The sequence below is a fragment of the Bufo gargarizans genome, chromosome 2 (assembly GCF_014858855.1).
Source record: "Bufo gargarizans isolate SCDJY-AF-19 chromosome 2, ASM1485885v1, whole genome shotgun sequence".
NCBI lineage: Eukaryota > Metazoa > Chordata > Amphibia > Anura > Bufonidae > Bufo > Bufo gargarizans.
In genome coordinates, this window is record NC_058081.1 from 102148615 (window position 1) to 102173882 (window position 25268).

Genomic DNA, 25268 nt, shown 5'->3' on the forward strand with positions numbered 1-25268 from the left:
ACGTTCTTTTGTATATAATTCAATCCAATAATACTTGATTGTGTAATTTAGTGTCTTCATGCTCTTTTATACATAAGTAAGCTCATTAATCCTTGTTTTTGGTGTAAAATTGCGCCCTGACACTACTGTTATTTTACATTTCCAGTTACGGTTACAGTACAGTATGTCTGACAGACAGGTGCCAGGCCCTTTTAAGGGAACAAGCAGTGGCAAAAATGTTTCTGGAGCTGGCAAAATTAGCAGCAGTCGTAGCGTCAGGCCAGAACTGCTAGTGTCATCCAGTGGTTATGTTTTTACCAGCAACCCAGCTGTCCTTGATTGATTGACTCAGTCTTTAACATCATCTCAACTGACATCAGACACCCCAGCCAGGAGTCGGTGGGTTCTTCTGACACCACACTTAGTTGGCATGGCCCAGGAACAAGCTCTGTGCCCCCACCTGTCCTGAACCTGCCTCTTTTGTTTTCTGTTCCTTCTGTTCAGGAAGTATTGCATGCCGTCGGCTCTGCTCCGCTTTTCAGCGAGGGTCAACTTATTGTGGATAGTCAGCAGCTACTGCCCAGACAAGATGTGGAGGAGAGATCTGTTGCTTCTTCCAATATGCGGGTAAGTAGCGATGGTGAGAGTCACGTGGGAGCAGGTGTTGCGAGCGGTCAGGCATGCAACCATGAGACTGGTGAGGGTGACATCAGTGACATGCAGACAGTAGTGGTGATGATGTAGCTGATCGCACGTGGGAGCTGGGTGAAGAGGCGGCTTCATCATCATCAGGGAATCAGCTTGCTCGTGAGGCAGCGGCTGAGCCAGCAGGGTGCTAGCATGGCTGTGAGTCAGCAGGGTGGCATCAGTGTGAGGTCTGGAGCCAAACATGCCCGGGGTAGACCGTCTGCTACTCAGGAGGCTACCTGTCCGGAATAAACTAGCGGTGCACGGATTTGTGGAGGAAGAGGCAGCAGGCAGTCAGCACAGAGTGGTGGGGGGAAAATGCCATACTCGCCGGTGTGGGAATTCTTCAGCAATTTGCCGGAGCATGGACGTTTGTAGAATCTGTGAGCAGAAGGTGGTCACACACGCAGCGTTACCATAAAGTGGCCTAGGAAAACTTTAGCTTTAATGTAGTGGTACAACCTGACGTAGCAACCGCAGCATCTCCCAGTGACCCGCACCCCTTCTCCAGCAGTCAAGGCTCCACGACCTCAGCAGAAGGTAGCTGTGATTCCTTCCCATCATCTACTGATCCTGATGTTCCCGATCCTTTTCCTCATAACTCATTTTGTAAGAAATTGTTCACCGAGGCGATTGCAAAAACACAACAGTATACGTGCACTCATCCAACGGTGCAGAAGCTGAATGTGCTCCAGACCAAGTTGCTGGTACTACAATCCCTCCCTTTCCATGTAGTTGACTCTGCACCTTTCAGAAAACTGATGGCTTTTGCCAAGCCAAGATAGAGAGTCCCAAGTCTTCATTCCTTCTCAAAAAAGGCTATACCAGCCCTGCACACGTATGCTGAATAGTGTTGGGCGCGAATATTCGAATCGCAAATATTAATTGCGAATATCGGCACTTCAAGTATTCACAAATATTTTGAATATAGTGATATATATTCATAATTTAGAATTTTCTAGATTTTGTTTTCATCAGTAACCTCCCTTCTTGCTTGTGGGCCAATGAGAAGGCTGCAATGTCTTTGTTTGATTTTAGCAACATCCCTAGCAACCAATAGGAAAGTTGCCCCTTACTATACAAGAACCTCCCCAGCAGCCATTTTCTACAGTTTTTTAATGTTCTGAGAAAGAGCGCAGTGTCATTGCTGTGCTCTGTGCTTTCCACACTTCATTAGAAAGATAGTTAGATAGCTTATATATATATAATACAGATAGTTAGTGGGAGATAGTCAGTGTAGGTTATATCCTGATATAGTGTAGCTGTTGCAGTGCAGGATGTTAGGTAGTGTGATATGTTCTGCTGTCCATACATATATGCAGACCTGCTAAAATGTGAAGTTTCACGTATTGCGCCAAAATATTTGCATCATTAGTGCCAATTAGCGCAATCGCGAATATATTGGAGCACTCTAACTGTATATAAAGCCATTTTTAATGTTCTGCCGTGCCAACCATTTTCTCCAGTCTCAGGAAACTTCTAGCAGCTTGGAAAATGTAGCAAAAGTGACCCATGTCTGTATTTTGCGCGCATTACGCGAATATTACATTGCCGATTTTTCGCAATCAAGAAAATAATCTCGAATTCATGAATATATGATGAATATTCGGCCAAATATTTGTGAAATATTGCAAATTTGAATATAACCCCTGCCGCTCATCACTAAAGCTTAACAGAAGGTGAGCCAGTCCTTGAGCCTGTCGGTGTCTGCTAAAGTTCACGGCAGCGCTGACGTGTGGAGCTGTAATTACGGTCAAGGACAATATATGTCCTTTACGCCCCAATTATTATTTTATTTTTTTAACCCCTCCAGAGCTATTGTACTATACATTCTGTATTCAGAATGCTATTATTTTCCCTTATAACCACGTTATAAGGGAAAATAATACAATCTACAGAACACCGATCCCAAGCCCGAACTTCTGTGAAGAAGCTCGGGTATGGGTACCGAACATGCACGATTTTTCTCACGCGCCTGCAAAACGCATTACAATGTTTTGCACTTGCGCGGAAAAATCGTGCATGTTCCCGCAACGCACCGGCACCTTTTCCTGGAATGCCCATGTGAAAGAGGCCTAAGAGAACTCGCCTTTCCTTCTAAAATGTTGAGAGGCAAACCTTCATAAAGATGAATCAGGTGTGAATCAATCAGGATTTCTGGACAACAGTGCCTGATACAACAAACTAGAATATTCTGCCACTAATGATCATGCTGTAGTGTGCTGGCACACTGGAATATTGTGCACAATGGGCCGTTACTTTTAGCCACGTGCTGCTGCCACCTGCCTGATGCTTCTACTGCCGTTTCTACAATGGGACTTTTTTGCCTACTGACATGTGCATGTTACATTTTTTAAAAGATATGCATGCCACTGGTCTTTGCTATCACACTGCTGTTGTTGGGTTTTGCTACTACTGTAATTTGCCACCATCCTATGCTGTATGCCACTGCTGCTGCCCCCCCTCCCCACTCATGGGGCCACTATTATCACTGTTAAAACCAATGCTGCTGCTGCTGCCACTTTCCCCACTCTGTCATGGAGCCACTAAATTGTAGTCTGTAGTTCAGCAGTCTCCTACGCCCTCCCTGTAAAAAACAAAAATGGAAAGTTACAAAGTCTTGAAGAGAAGAACAAAAAAATTGTGGGTGGGCACTCAAACTATGGACTAGGCAGAAAGCAATTTATTATGAAGTCAATAAAATATAAAATGTTACAATGAAATACAAACATAAACAGTCCTAGCAAATCACATGTATGTTACATATAAAATCCTAGTATTACTAGGCAATGTAAAATGTATATCGAGACCTGCAACATTATTATTATTATTATTAATTATTAAAGCGCCATTCATTCCATAGCGCTGTACATATGATAAGCGGTGCACATACATAATACAGACAATTGCACTAATCATAAACAAGACGAGTTACAAACTGGTATAGAAGGAGAGAGGGCCCTGCCCATGAGGGCTTACAATCTACATGGTGTGGGAGAAGGACACAATAGGTGCGGGTTAAGTTGGTCATGGCGGTATAGAGGCAGCAGGGTCACTGGTTGTAGGCTTGTCTGAAGAGGTGGGTTTTCAGGTTTCTTTTGAAGGATTCCACTGTAGGTAAGAGTCTAATATGTTGGGGTAGCGAGTTACAGAGTATGGGGGATGCACAGGAGAAATCCTGGAGTCGATTGTGGGAAGAGGCAATAAGAGGAGAGGAGAGAAGGCGGTCTTGTGAGGATCGGAGAGTGCGTGTGGGGGTGTATCGGGAAAGTAGCTCAGAGATGTAGGGAGGGGACAGGTTATGGATGGCCTTGTATGTATTTGTAAGTACTTTGAAGTGAATTCGTTGGGCAATGGGGAGCCAGTGAAGGGATTGGCAAAGGGGAGAGGCAGAGGAATAATAGGGTGAGAGGTGGATTAGTCGGGCAGCAAAGTTGAGGATAGATTGGAGGGGTGCGGGAGTGCTGGATGGAAGGCCACAGAGGAGAATGTTGCAGTAGTCTAGGCGGGAGATGATGAGGGCATGTACAAGTATTTTCGCAGATTCAAAGTTAAGGAAAGCGCAGATGCGGGAGATGTTTTTGAGTTGGAGGCGGCAGGTGGTGGAAAGGGCTTGGATGTGCGGTCGGAAAGCAAAGGGCAGAATCCAAGGTCACTCCAAGGCAGCGGGCTTTGTTGACTGGGGAGAGTGTGCAGCCATTGATCATGATAGACAGGTCTGTTGGGGGGGGTTGAACAAGATGGGGGAAAGATTATGAATTCTGTCTTATCCATGTTAAGTTTAAGAAAGCGAGAGGCGAAGAAGGATGATATAGAAGATAGACATTGTGGGATTCTTGATAGTAAGGTGGTGATGTCTGGACCAGAGAGGTAGGTTTGTGTGTCGTCAGCGTAGGAGTGATACTGAAAGCCATGGGACTCTATGAGCTGTCCCAGGCCAAAAGTGTAGATAGAGAATAGCAGGGGTCCTAGGACAGAGCCTTGCGGGACACCAACAGAGAGGGAATGAGACGAGGAGGTGGTGCGGGAGTGGGAGACGCTAAACGTCCGGTCTATGAGGTATGATGTAACTAGACAAGGAGGATGGGTCAAGTGAAGGCTTTTTGAGGATGGGTGTAATGGTAACATGTTTAAAAGCAGAGGAGAAGACACCAGAGTTTAGTGATAGGTTGAAGAGATGAGTTAGGGCTGGGATAAACACTGCGGTGAGGTTAGGGATGAGGTGGGCTGGGATTGGGTCAAGTAGGGGAGTAGAGTGGAGAGTTTTTCTTCTGTAATGGTAGAGAAGCGGGTTTTGGGAGAAGAGGACCGAGCAGTTGTGTAGAGGGTCTGTGGGGACTGTGTAGTAAAGCTTTCTCTGATGTGGACTCTCTTTTGTTTGAAATATTTGACAAAGTCCTCAGCTGAGAAGAGAGGAGAGGGTGGGGGCGCTGGGGGACGGAGAAGGGAGTTAAAAAGTTTTTTAGGGCTGTGTGACAGGGAAGATATGAGAGATGAGAAGTAGGCCTGTTTTGCATCAGCGAGTGAGGCTTGTAATATGAGGAGGGATTGCTTGTATGCAGTGAAATGATCTTTAGAATGGGATTTCTTCCATCGCCGCTCAGCAGCCCTGGAAGCTTGTCTGAGTTTTTTGGTCAAGTTGGTGTGCCAGGGTTGTCTGTTGATTTTCCTGTGTGTGAGGGGGGCAACAGTGTCCAGAGCTGTACTTAATGTGGTGTTATATAGGGTGGTAGCAGCTTCTGGGTCTTGGAGGCAACAGATGGTAGAGAGTGGGAGAAGAGAGTCAGAAAGCAAGCAAAGGTCGAGATGTCTGTGAAGGTTCTCATTTATCCAGGTCATGGTATATATCTGTAAATAATAAATCAAGGCAACTGGACGTACTGTAGATTTCTTGAAAACATTTCACTCGTTCTTCCAACGAGCTTTCTCAATTCTGAGTGATTGTACAAAAATTCTGGGAATAAATATGTAACTGAATCCACATCTGGTAATTATACCCAGCATTGGGTCAAATGTGTTGATCCATTATCCTAATTGGAGTCAGTAGGTGATAAAGACTTCCCAGAAAAAGGTGTCAAGACAGCATTGTATGTGGCAGACAATAGATGTCTAACCCCCCCCACCTCTATTCAAGCTTGGCTTCTCAATGGAATCAACACCTTTGACCCAATGCTGGGTATAATTACCAGATGTGGATTCAGTTACATATTTATTCCCAGAATTTTTGTACAATCACTCAGAATTGAGAAAGCTCGTTGGAAGAACGAGTGAAACGTTTTCAAGAAATCTACAGTACGTCCAGTTGCCTTGATTTATTCTTTACAGATAAAAGTCGAGATGTTTGAGGTTCCTGCGGGGGTGTGCTAGTGTGTGGACCGGGGGAGCTGCAGAAGAGACAAATGAAGAGAAGGTGAGTAGGTTGTGGTCGGATAGGGGGAGAGGCAAATTCGAAAGGTTAGATAGGGAGCAGAGGCGGGAAAAGATCAGATCCAGAGTGTGACCATCTCTGTGGGTGGGAGCTGAATACCACTGTGATAGGCCGAAGGAGGAAGAGAGTGACAGGAGTTTAGAGGCGGCCAAGTGGCATGTGTCAATAGGGATGTTGAAGTCACCCATAATGATAGTGGGGATGTCGGCAGAAAGAAAGTGTAGTAGCCAGGTGTTAAAGTGGTCAAGAAAGATGGTGGCTGGGCCTGGAGGGCAGTAAATGACTGCTACTTGAAGGTTGGAGGGAGAGTAGATGCTAACAGAGTGTACTTCGAATGAGGTGAGTGTAATGGAGGGTGGCAGTGGAGTTGGGCTGTAGGAGCAGGTGTCTGATAGGAGAAGACCAACTCCTCCACCATGTTTGCAGCCGGGGCGGGGGGTGTGAGTGAATTGAAATCCACTATAAGAGAGTGCAGCAGGGGAGGTGGTGTCTGAGGGTGTCAGCCATGTTTCTGTGAGACCCAGAAAGGAAAGGTTTTGAGAGATGAACAGTTCATGAATGTACGACAGTTTGTTACAGATGGAGCGCGCGTTCCATAATGCTCCTGCAAGAGGAACCCAAGGGGCAGGGGTCAGAGGAATGGTAATTAGGTTTAAGGGGGTGCAGAAATTTGTAGAAGGAGATTTGTAGTGGGACATGGAGGTGATAGTGGGGATTTGCTGAGGGGGTCCTGGATTTGGAGAGATATCACCAGCAGTAAGGAGAAGCAGACAAAGTGTTAATAGATGAGAATAAGAGAGGGCATGAGGTGTCTGTGTGTGTTTGGGAAGGAAGTGTTTTATGTTTGCAAACAGGTTTGTGCAAGTGGTCAGATGAGAAGGTAAGATGTACAATCCTAGAGTTGCAGCCAATGCAAATCGCAATGTGTGCACTAGGACCTGCAACAGTAAAGCAATGGGACTGAAACTTGCAGCAATGTGAAGATTAAGTTGCTTGAGACATCCAAACAGTCAGTAAGGACCAGTCTTAGTGAATGCTAACACAATGTCTCTAATCATAGAGTTCAGCAGTGGTATATTGTGACACAATGTCTCTGGTAATAAGTGCAAGGCTAAACAGCCATCAAAGGAATTCCTTCTGGATGAAATCCTGCATGGATCAAATAGCCAGCCTGTGACGAAACCAACCTCGCCACGGTGTTTTGGAGGGGGCTGGTTGCTTGCCTCTTGCCTCAGGATTATGGCCCATACTAACTTTAAAGAACACAGGCCGGCCGCACAGCTTAAATCTGTCTTTGGAATTGTATTTTATTATGTGAGGGTACCCAGATGGCTAGTTTAATTGTATTCGTGTGGTCTGAGTGCCATTCACCTAATGATATGCACTCAGACTTGAGCTATCTGGGAATATGTTAAATGTCTGTGGTTGCTGGGAGGGTGTGACATTGTGTGTTTAACTGGTGATTTCTGTCCTGTTGTCCCCGCATGTGTATTGGCGATCTCCCCTTTGTCCCGAGAGATAATTGGATTATCCCTCAGTTGTCTCTGGGGCAGAGAGGAGGAAACCATGATGCATTGTGGGGATGTGCTGTATCTGTTCGGTGTGTCGCAGTCTCCATTCTGGTCCCCTGGGGGCGTGTCCACCAGATATGGACCTGCATAAATACGGGCGAGTAGCCCTCAATAAAGTGTTCCTGTTTTATCCTTCATCATGTTGAGACTGGTGTTTGGATAACTAATCAAAACTGGGGGATTGCTATACGCTGAAGATTTGCTATACTCCTCTGGCATAACTACTAGCTCTTGTAAGAGCTGTTCCTGCTCTCTGGCTGTAGGAGAGGTTCACCCACTGGAGCCTGGAGCCTTGTCGTAGGTCCAGCGTGGGTGGAGGACGGTGAGACCCCAACCAAGCTGCGGCGGTTTGTGGGGTCTGCAGGGCGTACGGTGTCAAGTGGAGTGCTTGGAGTCCTCGGAAAGCACTAGGAGCATCTATCGACGGAGGTACCTGGTCGGGGTGCTAGGAGATCCGTTACACAGCCTATATGTAGTTAGATATAAGAGGGAGTGTAACAACTTACGCACCGATATCTTCCTGTGCGGTGTCCCGCATCGACGGTACAGTGGATTCACCTCTATGTCCGTGTATTAGATATTGGAAGCTACCCTCCTCTCCTCCAAAAGTTCAGCAGTTTCACTTGTCAGTGGTGGCGGGGGAGCAGACTGCAATCACAAGCCTTTTTCCTGATGCCCCAAACAATTGGAAAGAGGCTTCATCGGAGAATATGACTTTGCCCCTGTCCTCAGCAGTCCATTCACCATATTTTCTGCAGAAGATCAATCTGTCCCTGATGTTTTTTTGGGAGAGAAGTGGCTTCTTTGCTGCCCTTCTTGACACCAGGCCGTCTTCCAAAAGTCTTCGCCTCACTCTGCGTGCAAATGCGCTCACACCTACCTGCCATTCCTGAGCAAGCTCTGCACTGGTGGCACTCAGATCTCACAGCTGAATCCTCTATAGGAGACGATCCTGGCGTTTGCTGGACTTTCTTGGATGCCCTGAAGCCTTCTTAACAAGAATTGAACCTCTTTCCTTGAAGTTCTTGATGATCCTATAAATTGTTGATTGAGGTGCAATCTTAGTATCCTTGCCTGTGAAGCCATTTTTATGCAACGCAATGATGGCTGCACGCATTTCTTTGCAGGTCACCATGGTTAACAATGGAAGAACAATGATTTCAAGCATCACCCTCCTTTTAACAGGTCAAGTCTGCCATTTTAACCCAATCAGCCTGACATAATGATATCCAGCCTTGTGCTCGTCAACATTCTCACCTGAGTTAACAAGACGATTACTGAAATGATCTCAGCAGGTCCTTTAATGACAGCAATGAAATGCAGTGGAAAGTTTTTTTGGGGATTAAGTTAATTTTCATGGCAAAGAAGGACTATGCAATTCATCTGATCACTCTTCATAACATTCTGGAGTATATGCAAATTGCTATTATAAAAACTTAAGCAGCAACTTTTCCAATTTCCAATATTTATGTAATTCTCAAAACTTGTGGCCACTACTGTACATGTTGCAGATCTCGATATACATTTTACATTGCCTAGTAATACTAGGATTTTATATCTAACATACATGTGATTTTCCTATTAATACTAGGACTGTTTATGTTTGTATTTTATTGTAACATTTTATATTTTATATTTTAGTAACTTCATAATAAATTGCTTTATGCTTAGTCCATAGTTTGAATGCCCACCCACAATTCTTTTGTTGGTTGGTTGCACCTACATCCATATATTGTCAGACCTTGAGCCGTCCCTTTTTGGATATAAAGTATTGAAGAGGTTAACATTTATGTGGGTATAAACAGGGGCAAGCATCTGACCCCGTCAAGACATCCTTTTTGGACTACTTGCTTAGAGCAAGCCACAGTCCCCCCCCCCCCAATAATACCGTATATGTTTCAACACCATTCAGTCCCAGAGTGGCTGAAGTATGTCCGGCACTCAGCTGATTGTAATGGTGATGCAGGGACCTGTCCGCTCCCTGCTTCACCACGCAGCTCAGCTGCCGGCGCTACGTCCCCAGAAGCAGCATGATATGCTGACACATTGTGCTGATGTTCTGTATAGGAGGAGCGGGGCATGCTGGGAATCTGCCTATGTGCTTTTCCTCCTACACAGCAAGCATGATGCTGCTGGTGAGCGCTGGCAGCTGAGCTGTGAGCATTGGAGGAACTAAGGGGGTAATTTATTATACTGGTGTAAAATAGAACTGGCTTAGTTACCTATGTTAACCAATCATATTCCTCCTTTCATTTCCCAAAGGAACTGTATAAAATGAAAGGTGGAATCTGATTGGTTGCTATGGGCAACTAAGCCAGTTCAAATTTACACCAGTTTGATAAATGACTCCCTAAGTGAATATTTACTGTTTTCATGATTATTTTTCTTTTCTTTTTTAGTTCCTGTAAAGGGACACATATCTTTGCATAACTACTTTGATGGGGGCAAATATCTGGAGATAACTACTGTAATGGGACTTGGGACACATATCTTGGCATAAATATTGTGAGGGGGCATATTTAGGCATAGCAACTGTGAAGGGGGACATATCTGGCATAACTACTGTGAGGGAGCACATCTGGGCATAACTACCATGAGTGGGCATATATCTGGGCATAACTACTGTGAGGGAGGCTCATCTTGGCATAATTACTGTGAGGCTGCACATTTGGGCATAAGTACTGTGAGGAGTCCTATATGGGCATAACTATTGTGAGGGAGCATATCTGGGTATAGCAACTGTGAAGGGGGCACATATCTGGGCATACCTACCGTGATGGGGTACATATCTGGGCATAAATATTGTGAGGGGGCATATTTAGGCATAGCAACTGTGAAGGGGGCACATATCTGGGCATAACTACTGTGAAGGGGGCACATATCTGGGCATAACTACTTTGATGGGGGCACATATCTGGGCATAACTACTGTTATGAGACACATATCTTGGTATACATATTGTGGAGGGCAAATTTAGGCATAGCAACTGTGAAGGGAGCACATATCTGGGCATAACTACTGTGAGGGGACACATCTGAGCATAACTATTGTGAGTAGGCACATATCTGGGCATAACTACTGTGAGGGAGGCTTATCTTGGCATAATTACTGTGAGGCGGCACATTTGGGCGTAACTACTGTGGGGGGTCCTATCTGGGCATAACTATTGTGAGGGAGCATATCTGGGTATAGCGACTGTAAAGGGGGCACATATCTGGGCATAACTACTGTGAAGGGGTACATATCTGGGCATAACTACTGTGAGGAGATACATCTGGGCATAATTAATGTGAGGGGGGGACATATCTGAGTATAGCTACTGGGTAGGCTCCTAACTGGGCACATCTGGGCATAACTACAGTTAGGTGGGCTGGGCATAACTATTTGAGGGGCACATCTGGGCATAACTACTGTGAGGATTTATTTACATTTAGTCAGAGACTACTAATTGCCTGCTCTTGACATGTGCATTCTTTATTGTTGGTATTTTATAATGTTTGATAAAATTTTACTTTTATTGGTTATTTATTTTAATGAATTGTGAACACTTTCATCTAACCTACTAACTTAAAAATCTCGACAGCAGACCCCTGGAAGCCAAAACCAGTAGAAAAAAACACATGGCTAACCACCAAAGGGTCATACCCATGTGGAAACTGCCAATTCTGCAGTAAAATGCAAGCATGTAAAGAGATTGTAAATCCGGTAGATCATAAAAAGTATACAATTGCCCATTACATAAACTGTAAAACAACAGGAGTGGTATACGCGATACAATGTAGCTGTCCTAAAATCTACGTCGGCAAAACTGTTCAAGAACTTCGTAGAAGAATATCAAAACACTTTAGTGACATAAATTTATAAACAGATACCACCCTATCTAGGCACATTCAAACAGAACATAATGGAAAAAGTGATAGTCTGAAAATATGGGGAATAGCAAAAATAAAACCAGGCCCCAGACAGGGAGATATAGACAAAAAATTACAGCAGGAAGAAACCCGCTGGATATATAGACTCAAAAGTCTTTCACCTCAAGGATTAAATGAAGGTTTTACTTATGCATCATTCCTGTAAAAATACAGTAATACAAAGAAAAAGCAGGAAACACAAAATTCAAAGAAAGAAATTAAATCTGACCTTTAAGATTATAAGTACAGAGTAGTGGCCAATAACTAGATTAAAATATTAAAATTCTATTAGAGAGTAAGATAAATCTAAAATATTACCTCCCAATGGATCCACCAGTATGAAATGACCTGTAAAAATAACAAAAAGAGACAAAGCATTATAATTAGAGTAATATTTACCAATAAACACAATCTGGAATAAAGAATGAATAATTAATAAATCAATAATAAAAAAATACTAAAAAAGAAAAAAAGTAAAAGGGAAAGGAAAAAAAAAGAAGAAAAAAATAGAGATATATAAGCCAAGTACCAGAGAAGACGCATATCTGGTTATTAATAATAATAGAGTAAAAATGAGAGTGGCATAATCTTAAAGAAAAAGAAAAAGAGCCAAAATAACTCAGTATAGATATGCACACCATCTTACAGCAATACTCCTATAGACAGAATATTTAAAGAATAATTAATAAATAATCAATAAATAATAATAATAAATAAAAAAAGTAAAAAATTATAAAAAATTAAAAATAAACACCAGCATGAAGAACTGTAATCTAGTGGCATAATAAGTGTCCAATATACCTATCAGGCAATAGTCTAAAGTTAAATTGATAAATATATTCGTGAATCCCTAAGGGTCTTTGTACTGTTTGGAATAAGCAAGTATGAAATTTTCCAACTACGGTGACCTGCGCATATAGAATGATTACGCAATCCCTGACCTAGGCATGAGAGTAAACAAATCGCGAACCAGCCAGCAGCACTAAGTACGAAATTACCTAAGTACGGTGACATGCGCATATAGAACGATTGCGCGATCCCTGACCTAGGCATAAGAGTAGTAAAAAAATCGCGAATCAGTCTGAAGCTCTAAGTGCAGAGACATGCGCGAGAATACAGAAGGATCGCGCGATTACTGACGTAAGGATCGAGCGAATCAAACAGCCAACAGAGCTGCACGCAACAAGCCACTAGGCAATAACAAAGCATGTTACTGGTTTTTCGATCGTTCACGTCATCAGAGTAGGAGGTAATAAATATATCCAACCACGGCCACCTCTGTGCAGACTGCCCGATCCCCTGAAGACGCCATGTATATGGCGAAACATGTCGGAGGGCAGCGATCTAGTTCGTTTTTAGATCACAGCAGACCCAGCTTTAGTGTGAAAGCTACCGAGTAGCTATTAGGCAGCATAGACAGTGACAGCGCCGCTATCAGAAACTGAGTCAAGGAATTGAATAAGTAACGGAAAGTGTTCAGTGAGCAGAAAAGTGTAGCGATTCTATAGCTACCATCACAGCAATTGAGCTCAGCAAATGTCACAAAGTGTCTGCAAGTAAATACACTGAAAAGCTAGTCATTACAGTGAGTTTAGAGAGCACATACAGAGGCTCTATTGTTTAAAGACAGCCAGTCCTATAATAAACTGCCACAGCATTTTCAAGCTAGCATCAGAGCAGAAAATAAATCAACCAATAATTTAGTACACTATTGGTCTGCCGTCGAGATTTTTAAGTTAGTAGGTTAGATGAAAGTGTTCACAATTTATTAAAATAAATAACCAATAAAAGTTACATTTTATCAAACATTATAAAATACCGACAATAAAGAATGCACATGTCAAGAGCAGGCAATTAGTAGTCTCTGACTAAATGTAAATAAATATTTAATGAGTGCCTCTACATGTGCAGGGTATACAAAAGTGTAATATATAACTACTGTGAGGGGCACATCTGGACATATTTACTGGGCACATATCTGGACATAACTATTGTGAGGGGCACAGGTGAGCATTACTACTGTGAAAGAAGCTTAATGTCAGCTTTCCTACTGTAAAGGGGAGACATATGTGCATAACTACTGTGAGTGGCACAATGTGGGAGTTACTTCTATGAAGGGGCACATATGGGTATGACTACTGTGAATGGGCACTTATGGGTATGACTACTGTGAAGGGGCACATGTGGGCATTACTACTGTGAAGGGGGCACAGTGTGGTGGCACAAAGGGGGAATCATTACTATGTTGGAGCATTAAGGGGACTGGGTGTGTATAGTTATGCTTTGGGTGAAGATAGAGGCATGGGCTATTATGTAAAAAATTGCCGCGGCATGCTACATGCACCACACATATTGTCCCTCTTTGCAAATTTCTTTGGGAGGTATGAGTAATAGTGCTCTGTTGATGGCTGTTAACAGGCATGGCAAGAGCTCAAGGACATGTGATGATATCACCATCATCTGATCAGTGCATGATGGAAGAACCTCAGCAGTGGAGTGCAGTGATGATGGAGGACCTGTGATGACATCAACATCAAGTGATAAGTGCATGGGGGGGCGAAGCTCAGCAGTGGAAAAACAAAGAGGTGTAGTTTAATTTGACTGACGCTGTTATATAGATTATGGTTTCCATTCTGTGTGTTGTAGTGTCTTCCATTGTCCCGGGTGCGGTGTCATCCTTTTTGTGGTTATAAAGATGTCCACTCTACTGCCAGTACACACAGTAATAATGACTACTGTGTGTGTGCCCTGGCCGTTATGGATGTCTGTCTGGGACTTAGGCCTCTTTCACACTACCGTTTTTTTTTCCGTTTTGCGGTCCGTTTTTTGCGTTCCGTATACGGTCCGTATACGGAACCATTCATTTCAATGGTTCCGCAAAAAAACGGAATGTGTTCCGTATGCATTCCGTTTCCGTATTTCCGTTTTTCCGTTCCGTTGAAAAGATAGAACATGTCCTATATTTGGCCGCAAATCACGGTCCGTGGCTCCATTCAAGTCAATGGGTCCGCAAAAAAAACGGAACACATACGGAAATGCATCCGTATGTCTTCCGTATCCGTTCCGTTTTTTGCGGAACCATCTATTGAAAATGTTATGCCCAGCCCAATTTTTTCTATGTAATTACTGTATACTGTATATGCCATACGGAAAAACGGAACGGAACAACGGAACGGAAACGGAACCACAACGGAAGCAAAAAACGGAACAACGGATCCGTGAAAAACGGAACGCAAAACACTGAATTCAACATACTGTAGTGTGAAAGAGGCCTAAGACCCTGAGTGTGCTCTCTCGAGCAGGTGCAATGCAGCAACAACAAAAAAATACCCTACCCATCGTGGCCATCTTGATTGCGGAAACCACGCGTAATGTTGTGCTGGGTGACATATGATGTCCCCACACTGTCGCAATGGCCTGCGTGATGACGTCATCACTTCACTACCTACGTTTTCGCACAAGTATATTCAATCGAGATGGCCGTAACGGACTCCACGTGAGCAAATGGATAAGGGGAGTTTTGTTTTGTTCTTACACTGATTGACCCCTGAAAGGTCAAAATTGTAGCCTCATATGCCGTTCCATTGCGCCCGCTACATACAAAGGAATGCACTTTGTCACAAATCGAATTTCTTTGAGAAATTCAGTGAAGCAGTCAAACTGAGTTTTTAATAACTTCTCTCATCTCTAGCCACTGAATTCTGGTGAGCGCTAAAGCCACCTCGCAGCTTGCCAAGCTCTTCGCCATACATTGTACAGCAGCTGTGCTTTGAATTGCAGCTTAGTCTCATTCACCTAAATGGGACTGAACTGATCAGTTATTTCCTGATGATATGGCAAATAGTGTTGAGCGCGAATATTCGAATAGCGAATTTTTTTCGCGAATATCGGCACTTCACTAATTCGCGAATATTTTGAATATAGTGCTATAAATTCGATATTTCGAATATTTGTTTTTTTTTTGTTTTTTTTTAATTGTTATATTTTTTCCTTTCCCACTTCCCTAAAGTTGTTCTTACCTGTCCTTTGGATTCCTGGCTTCCTGGCTGCTCCAGTCAGTGCCCGTTGCCGCTTCTGCCGCCTTCCGTGCTCATGGAGCGTCCCCATCTCCATGGGAACGTCTCCATATACTAGAATGTACTGTCGGATTTGAGAATTATGTTGAAATCGCAAATGCGATTAATATAACTTGAAATAATCGCATTTGCGATTTCAACGTAATTCTCAAATCCGACAGTACATTCTAGTATATGGAGACGTTCCCATGAGCATGGAATATAGCATTACTAAGTTGAAATCGCCATGCGATTATTTCGTGTTATATTAATCGCATTTGCGATTATCTATTTTTTTTTTTTTTTTACTATGGTTGGCTTCAATGGTAGAATTAGCGAATATGACGAATATATTCGTTATATTCCACAAAACGAATATACGAATGTATTCGTCATATTCCACAAAACGAAGATAACGAAGTATTCTGCGTCTCAGTTATATCTACCTATTCATCAACTTCGCTAATTCTAGCAATCATATAGGAAAGTTTACTATAGAGACAGCTAAGTATAATTCGCTATGCGATTATATGACTGCTTTTTTTTATAAATAGTTTATAATAATTATCAGGTATTATAATTATTCTATTTATATAAAAAAAAGCAGTCATATAATCGCATAGCGAATTAAACTTATCTGTCTCTATAGTAAGCTGTCCTATATGATTGCTAGAATTAGCGAAGTTGATGAATAGGTAGATAAAACGAAGATGCAGAATACTTCGTTATCTTCGTTTTGTGGAATATAACGAATATATTCGCCATATTCGTTTTGTGGAATATAACGAATATGTTCGTCATATTCGCTAATTCTACCATTGAAGCCAACCATAGCAAAAAAAATTAAAAATAGATAATCGCAAATGCGATTAATATAACACGAAATAATCGCATGGCGATTTCAACTTATTTAGTAATGCTATATTCCATGCTCATGGAGCGTCCCCATCTCCATGGGAACGTCTCCATATACTAGAATGTACTGTCGGATTTGAGAATTACGTTGAAATCGCAAATGCGATTATTTCAAGTTATATTAATCGCATTTGCGATTTCAACGTAATTCTCAAATCCGACAGTACATTCTAGTATATGGAGACGTTCCCATGGTGATGGGGACGCTCCATGATCATGGAATATAGCAGTGCTAACTAAGTTGGCACTGCTAAGTTGAAATCGCCATGCGATTATTTCGTGTTATAGTAATCGCATTTGCGATTATCTATTTTTTTTTTATTTTTTTTACTATGGTTGGCTTCAATGGTAGAATTAGCTAATATGACGAATATATTCGTTATATTCCACAAAACGAATATACGAATATATTTGTTATATTCCACAAAACGAAGATAACGAAGTATTCTGCATCTTCGTTTTATCTACCTATTCATCAACTTCGCTAATTCTAGCAATCATATAGGATAGCTTACTATAGAGACAGATAAGTTTAATTCGCTATGCGATTATATGACTGCTTTTTTTATATAAATAGAATAATTATAATACCTGATAATTATTATAATCTATTTATAAAAAAAAGCAAAGTAATATAATCGCATAGCGAATTATACTTAGCTGTCTCTATAGTAAACTTTCCTATATGATTGCTAGAATTAGCGAAGTTGATGAATAGGTAGATAAAACGAAGATGCAGAATACTTCGTTATCTTCGTTTTGTGGAATATAACAAATATATTCGTATATTCGTTTTGTGGAATATAACGAATATATTCGTCATATTAGCTAATTCTACCATTGAAGCCAACCATAGTAAAAAAAATAAAAAAAAAATAGATAATCGCAAATGCGATTACTATAACACGAAATAATCGCATGGCGATTTCAACTTAGCAGTGCCAACTTAGTTAGCACTGCTATATTCCATGCTCATGGAGCGTCCCCATCACCATGGGAACGTCTCCATATACTAGAATGTACTGTCGGATTTGAGAATTACGTTGAAATCGCAAATGCGATTAATATAACTTGAATTCATCGCATTGCTATTTCAATAGGAGAGTAGCCTTTAAGTTAAAAATCGCATGTGCGATTATTTAAATCGCATATTATTCGCGATAACTAGAATAATAACGAATATTCGATTTCGACGAATATAAAACGAATATTCTATCGAATATTCGCGAATTTCGTCGAAATCGAATATGGCACCTGCCGCTCATCACTAATGGCAAACTTCTCATTTACTGCGGCCCACACTGCGTATTACTTCTGCATGGTACGTCATAGAACGTGTGGGGGCTGCTAAGAGGAATGTTTTCTAAACTATAAAAAGCCCTCCCTAGATGAATTTCCTTAAAATATTCCCAGAAGTCTCTTGTCCTCTGTTCCTCTCTTTATAATCAGTCTGCATTGTTCTATCACAATAAAGGATCTGAAGAAATGTTTTGTTTCTAGGATTATAGTGTTTTTAACAAATGAAGAAGCCTGTTATGCCTAGCTGCACATATCACATTATAGGTAATGTTCCCGTGATAAGCAATTCCTGCTACACATTGAATAGATGGGTCCTGAACTCCCACCTGAACAGCAGCTGCAACAGCAGGGAGCAAAGATCAAGGTCCAATTAGGAAGACACAATTAGGTTTTAAAATATCACTCGTAGTGAGTAACATTAATAGTCACTTCTATAGGGTGTTATGTATAGATTGTATGAAAAAATTCAGCCACAAGTAATATTTTACCTGTAGTATTTAGACAATTGGCAATATATTAGAAATAGAAGGGATTATAGGGAAATCACAACTTCTTAGAGCTCATGCACACAACCATTGCCGTTTTTGCGGATCCGCAAAATACGGATATCGGTTGTGTGTGTTCCACGTTTTGTAGAACGGAACGTCTTGCCCTCTATGGAACTGCCCTATCCTTGTAGGTGGTGTGCTGTCCACATCTTTTGCAGCCACACTGAAGTGAAAAGGTCAGCAAAATATGCGGATCGGATGCAGACCAAAAATACGTTTGTGTGCATGAGCCCTTAAAGGAACTCGCAAGGTAAAACGGGTACATTGGGGGTCAATTAAAAAACTGGCAGTCTTTGATTCCCCCCTGTGTGGCCAGAGGATGCGCATAATTTTTAACGAGGTATGCACTTCATCATAAAGAAGGTGCTCTTCCCGCAGTCCCGTGCACCTGGACGGAAAAACTCCTCCAATCCGAATCCACAAAAGGGGGAGCCAATACAATATATAGCAGCCTTTTACAATTAACATCACACCAAATGAATAGTTTTTCACCAACATTTAGGTCCTTTTCATTTATGGCCTATAAGTCACCTCAGGCTGATTAAGGTGCTCTCTCCCTAAGGAGAGATAGTACCCCCCTAACCCTGACAGACCTCTCACCCAGTCAAGCCAGTACTCTCTGCTCTGCACTGATGAGGGGCAATCACCCTGAAACAGCTGTCTGCAGATGAGGTGCTGGCTTATTTAATATCCAAGTCAAGTCTCAAGGCTTAGTTAAAGAGCTGAACATTGACTTATAGGATAGCTGCCTTAAATCTGGTGGCATTAGAGGCAGAGCTTAAGAGCTCATTTGCATCCATTTCCTCTCAGTTGTATCAAATAAACTCTTGAATACAGATCATGACCCAGCCGAAGGAGACTGGTGGGTAAAAAGATGAACCATAATTTAATATTATATTAACATTAAAGGGGTTTTCCGAGACTTTACTACTGATGACCTATGCTCTGAATAGTAGACAGAAGTGTTTGTAGAGCAGCACCCACGGACATAAATGGCCACACCGGTAATGCAACAGCCGAGCCACGACTGCAGATCCTCAGCAGTCGACCGTATAGCAAATGAAGAGAGGTAGCGGCAGCATCTCAAGTGAATCCTTTATTGGGCGGACTTTACAGAAAGTGTGCCATAAAATCAAGCAGCAACGTATATATTGTATTGGCTCCCCCTTTTGTGGGTGGAGCTGCATGCACTTTAAAAGGGTAGAGATTATCACTCTGTATTAGGCTTGACAAAGGCTGGAATACAGCCGAAATGTTGCTGCTTGATTTTATGGCACACTTTCTGTGAAGTCCATCCAATAAAGAATTCACTGGAGATGCTGCCGCTACCTCTCTTCATTTGCTATCCTCTGAATAGGTCATCAGTATCTAATCAGTGGGAGTCTGACACCCATCACCCCCACCAATCAGCTGTTTAAGAAGGCTTTTGCGCTCGCAGTAGCGCCACTGCCTTCTCTCAGCTTTCCCTAGGCCATGTAACATCACATTCATCAGTCACATGGCCTAGGCGTAGCTCAGCTCCATAGGAGTGAATTGGGCCACACTGTGATACCAAGCGCATCCGCTGTCGAATGAACAGGAGCGCCAGTGCCTTCTGAAACAGCTGGTCGGTGGGGGTCCTGGGTGTCGGATCCCCACTGATCAGATACTGATGAATTATCCCAGCCAGGAGGTTTGGGGGCGGGTGCTGTCCACAAGGCTGAGCAAATCCTGGGTTTTAGGGGAGGGGGGAGAGGTGTTACGCGGTCAGAGTCGGGAGGACTCCCCCCCAAGGTATTGCGTGGTCACCATCAGGAGGACTGGTGGTACAAGACCCCGATGGGTTGCATTGTTGACGGCTAGGAAGTTGTCTGACGGCTGAGTGAAGCCGAAAAACACAGTGTGAACACTGAGCTAGAGGTGAGTTAGAGAAAAACCTCTGCATAGTGATCGCCTAGCTGGGCAAGGATTTATTGTTTTGTGTTGAAGTAACACATTGTGATGTGAAGCTGCGAGTTCATGGTGCTCAGTAGGGATCGACCGATTAGCGGATTTACCGATATTATCGGCCGATATCCATGATTTTCAAAGTTATCGGTATTGGCATCTAACCTTGCCGATATGCGGCCAGCGCTGCTCTCTTATGAGAAAACATGGCGCACCGCCATGTTTAGTGGCCAGAGTCAGTGGTGAAAGGAGAGACGGTTGGAAGAAATCCCTCCCTCCTATGAAGCCGCAGAGCCCAATAAAATGAGCTGGCTCTGAAGCTGTCCGCACCACTGCCACCAATGAATGTCTGGCTAATATTAAAGCAGGAGGAGGGACAGGGGAGGGTTTACCGCTGCAACGTCTCAGCTAGTGTGCTCGCCGAATGGCAGCAGCCTCCTCCTCCTGATTGTCCTCCCCAGAGTCAAGCAGCCAGCATAGCAGGGGCCTGGATACTGTGCCACCAAAGATAATTTTAATACAAATACAGGAGGCGGGTGCTGGCTGTACCCGCCTCCTATATCTGTATTAAAGGTTAATTATCATTGAACCCGCCCAGTATTAGAGTCATTGGTGGCAGTGGCCACATGGCCCCCCCCAACCTAAGTAATTTCATTGGTGGCAGTTCTGATCGGAGCCCCAGCAGTGTAATCGCGGGGCTCTGATTGGTTACCATGGCAGCCAGGACGCTACTGAAGCCCTGGCTACCATGGTAATCTCCCTGCTGCTGTGTGTACTATGCACAGGGCATCAGGGACAGTGTGAAGTCCTATTCACCCTAATAGATCTCTATTAGGGTGAATAGGGAATATCGGTATAAGTTATCGCCTATCGGCCTGAAAGTTCACAGGTTATCGGTATCGGCTCTAATAAATCAATATTGGTCGATCCCTAGTGCCGAGTGATGACAAACTTGGAATTTTGATGTGCTGTGTGACAAATAAAGCACTGCTTGAGCTTGAAAAACCCCTGTTTGATGAGATGTCTGTCATCTCTGCCCCAGGCAAAGAGAGAGATCCCTTACAATATGGAGAGAGCTGTCTGCCCTATCTTACTGGTTGCGGTCCCATCTAAAAGTTAAAGTAAAAGTTCGGGTTCGGTGTTCAGCGATTTCTTACTGCTTTTTGAAAGGCTGAAGAGCAGCCAATCAACAAGCGTTTAACTGTGTGACCTTAGACGCCATCACCCACTAATGGCATGGCTGTGATTGGCCAGTGCAGCATGTGACCCAGCCTCTATATAAGCTGGAGTCACGTAGCGCCGCACGTCACTCTGCTGTGCTTAGTGTAGGGAGAGGATGCTGCTATGAGGGAGAGAATAGGAAAGAATCTGTTATCAGAACTCCAATTGAACTCAGCGATCTACATACATTTAGTTTTGTGGGTGCAATGCACAATCTTTTTACTCTGCCCTGAGCCCAGTGACAGAGAAAAATAACTTTTATCCGTCTGTTAGTTAGGTGGGCGGTGGCGGCCATTTTATGCAAGCTCAGTGCACCAGCACTGCATCTGTGCTTTTGTGACATTCAAATCCAAGCTTGAAATTCTTCAATAATAATCTGGGTTTAAAAAAAAAACATTTTTTTTGGCAATGTCCAACATCTGGTGCCTTTGCAGCATTAGTCAGTGCGCAATTTAGGCTAGAAATACAGCTATAATTTTCAGTTTTTTTTTAAAACACACTTTTTGTGCAAAATACACAATTTTACAGCCCTTGCTGCATCTGCACGTGTGAAATTCAAGTGTTATATACAGCTTTCATGGTTAAAGGGGCGATCACCGAGTTGGCGTAGCGGCATGACGTGAGGACGTAGGCGTGCCACGATCCCTCCCACCTCCTCCACTTCCTGGCCTCATGCGTTGGACCGTCCATACCTGATGTTGGACGACGAGCCCCAGTCGAGATGGAGGGCGGCTGGCAGTTTGCTATGGTGGGACCTTGATTGGTGGTGTCGACACTGATCTGACCTGGCGGTGGGGTCTGTCTGGTGGCTGTTGAGCTCCCCTGGCTCCATTGGCTCTGCTCTCCTTTGCTCCGGTCTGATCCAGGTCGGATGCCAGACACACCGTGGAGAGCGCATGCGTTCATGTGCTGGTAGCGGAGTCCGGTGGCAGTTTGAGCGTTACCCGTTCGGAGGACACAGATGGTCTGCGCTGGTCTGGAGTGCGCGAGTAGCCTGAGGAGTGAGTTTCACGATCCATGAACTAACTCCGCATGAATTAACTCCGCAAAGCAAGCATAATTAATTTCTGTTAACACCTGCTAACACTTGCTCACCTGCCGATGTGTGTCTGGTTCTGCTGCGGCTGGTGAACCCGTGCTGTTTGTTGTACCTGTGTTGCACCTGCCTGGCTCACTCTGCGACGTCTGGAGATGTGGTCTGTGGGATGGACGTTTTTTTGGGAGCGGCGTCCTGGAGTTTCAGGTGGAAAGTCAGCATTGGCAACTAAAACAACTAAAACTAGTTGATATCAATCTTCTTAAACTCTGCTAGCTGATGAACTTTTGTTCTGATCTGTTTTGATTAACTGTATATATTACCAGGAAATCAAAGAGAAGCAAAACCAGTATCTACTAACATTTATTAACATGTGTCCTGTTAACCCTTCTCTGTTTGCTGATATTTGTTGTTGCGCATTCATCGGCGGGGGGGGGGGGGGGGGAGAGGAGAAGATGGGCCGACTTAAAATAATTACTTGATAACATTGTGGCTATCAACCACTCTAACCCGCCTGGCAGAGGAGTCCTTTGTTCCTAATTATTTATGCTACACCCTGGACTGCTATGCCATGTGATACAATCTGTCTCTTTTTCCTTATATACAGCTTTCATATTCTGTTAGTAAAAAAACCTTTTTTGAGCAAAATAATTAATATTGCAGCCCTTGCTGCATCTGTTATTTTTAAAAACAAGTTTGAAATACTTCAATAATTTTCAGGCTTTTAAAAAACTCCCATTTTAGGCAATAACCTTCATTTTGGGCCTCTGCCGCATTAGTCAGTGTGCAATTTAAGCTAGAAATACAGCTATAATTTTCTGGGTTTTAAAAACCACCCTTTTTGTGCAAAGTACACAATTTTACAGCCCTTGCTGCATCTGCACGTCTTAAATTCAAGCATTATATACTGCTGTCATATTCTGTTATTTAAAAAACACAAATTTTGGGCAAAAAACAAAACTTTGCAACCTTTAATTGCGGCCTAGTCTGGATCTGTAGGTGTGATATACACCCTTTACATACTGTGGTTCTATTCTGCTATAAAAAAAACACCCATTTTGGGCAAAAAACTTAATTTTGCAGCCTTTGCTGCATATGTCATTGTGAGATACACCCTTTAGATTCTGTGGTTCTATTCTTCTATTAAAAAAACACCCATGTTGGGCAAAAAACTTAATTTTGCAGCCTTTGCTGCAGTTGTCATTGTGAGATACACCCTTTAGATTCTGTGGTTCATTTCTGCTAATAATAAAACACCCATTTTGGGTTCAAAATCTTTAATTGCGGCCTAGTTTGTATCTGTACGTTTGAGATACATCCGTTACATACTGTGGTTCTATTCTGCTATTATTAAAACACCCATTTTGTGCAAAAATCTTTACTTGCGGCCTAGTCTGTTTCAGTACGTGTGAGATACACCCTTTACATACTGTCGTTCTATTCTGCTATTAATAAAACAAACATTTAGGGCAAGATCCTAAATTTGAGAAATATGAGGAGAGCGTCAAATAAGGGTCGTGGCCCGGGTCGTGGTGCTTCTCGTGGAGCTCCTATTGCAGGGAGAGGACGTGGTCGATCTGTGCCAGCTACACGCACAAGTGAAACCCCTCCCTCAGGTGCGAGTAGGCGACAAAACCTGCAGCGGTATTTGGCTGGGCCTAATGCGGCTCTACGAATGGTAAGGCCAGAACAAGTACAGGCGATAGTAGATTGGGTTGCTGACAGTGCCTCCAGTTCCTTCACATTGTCTCCCACCCAGTCTCCTGCTGAAAGATCAGAGTTGGCACCTGCAGCCGATGTCCATCAGTCTTTCACCTCACCCTCTTGCAAATCAGCCAAGCAGTCTGAGCCCCAAGTCATGCAGCAGTCTCTTCTGCTTTTTGATGACTCTGTTAGCAGGGTTTCCCAAGGCCATCCACCTATTCCTGCCGCAGAAGTTGAAGAGATTGAGTGCAACAATGCCCAACCAGTTATGTTTCAAGATGAGTACATGGAAGGACCATGGCAGCACGTCTCGGATGATGACAAAACACAGGTGCCAACTGCTGGGGCTTTCGAAAGTGTGCAGACCGACAAGGAAGTCAAGGGTGAAGACTGGGTGGAAAATGATGTGGAGGACAATGAGGTCCTCGACCCTACATGGAATCAAGGTCATGCGAGTGACCTGTGTAGTTCGGAGGAAGAGGCAGTGGTCACACAGAGCCACCAGTACAGCAGAAGCGGGAGCAGGGTACAAAAGAGGAGCGGCCGTCCCCTAGACAATATGCCTGCTACTGTCCACCGCAGCATGGGACAGAGCACACCAAAACCAGCTCCAAGGAGTTCCCTGGCATGGCAGTTCTTCAATGTGCTGATGACAAGACACAAGTGGTTTGCACGCTGTGCAATCAGAGCCTGAAGCGAGGCATAAACGTTCTCAACCTGAGCACAACCTGCATGACCAGGCATCTAAGTGAAAAGCATGAGCTGCAGTGGAGTAGACACCTCAAAAACCAAGAAAGGTCTCTGGCTCCTACTGCTTCCTCTTCTGCTGCAGTTTCGGCCTCTTCATCCATCTCTGGAGTGACAGTGACACCTGCCACCTTGCGAACAGAGGATCTGCCAGCAACACGACCATCTGGGTCACCAAGCATCTCCACAATGTCCCACGGAAGCATTCAGCTCACCATCTCCCAAACACTGGAGCGGAAGT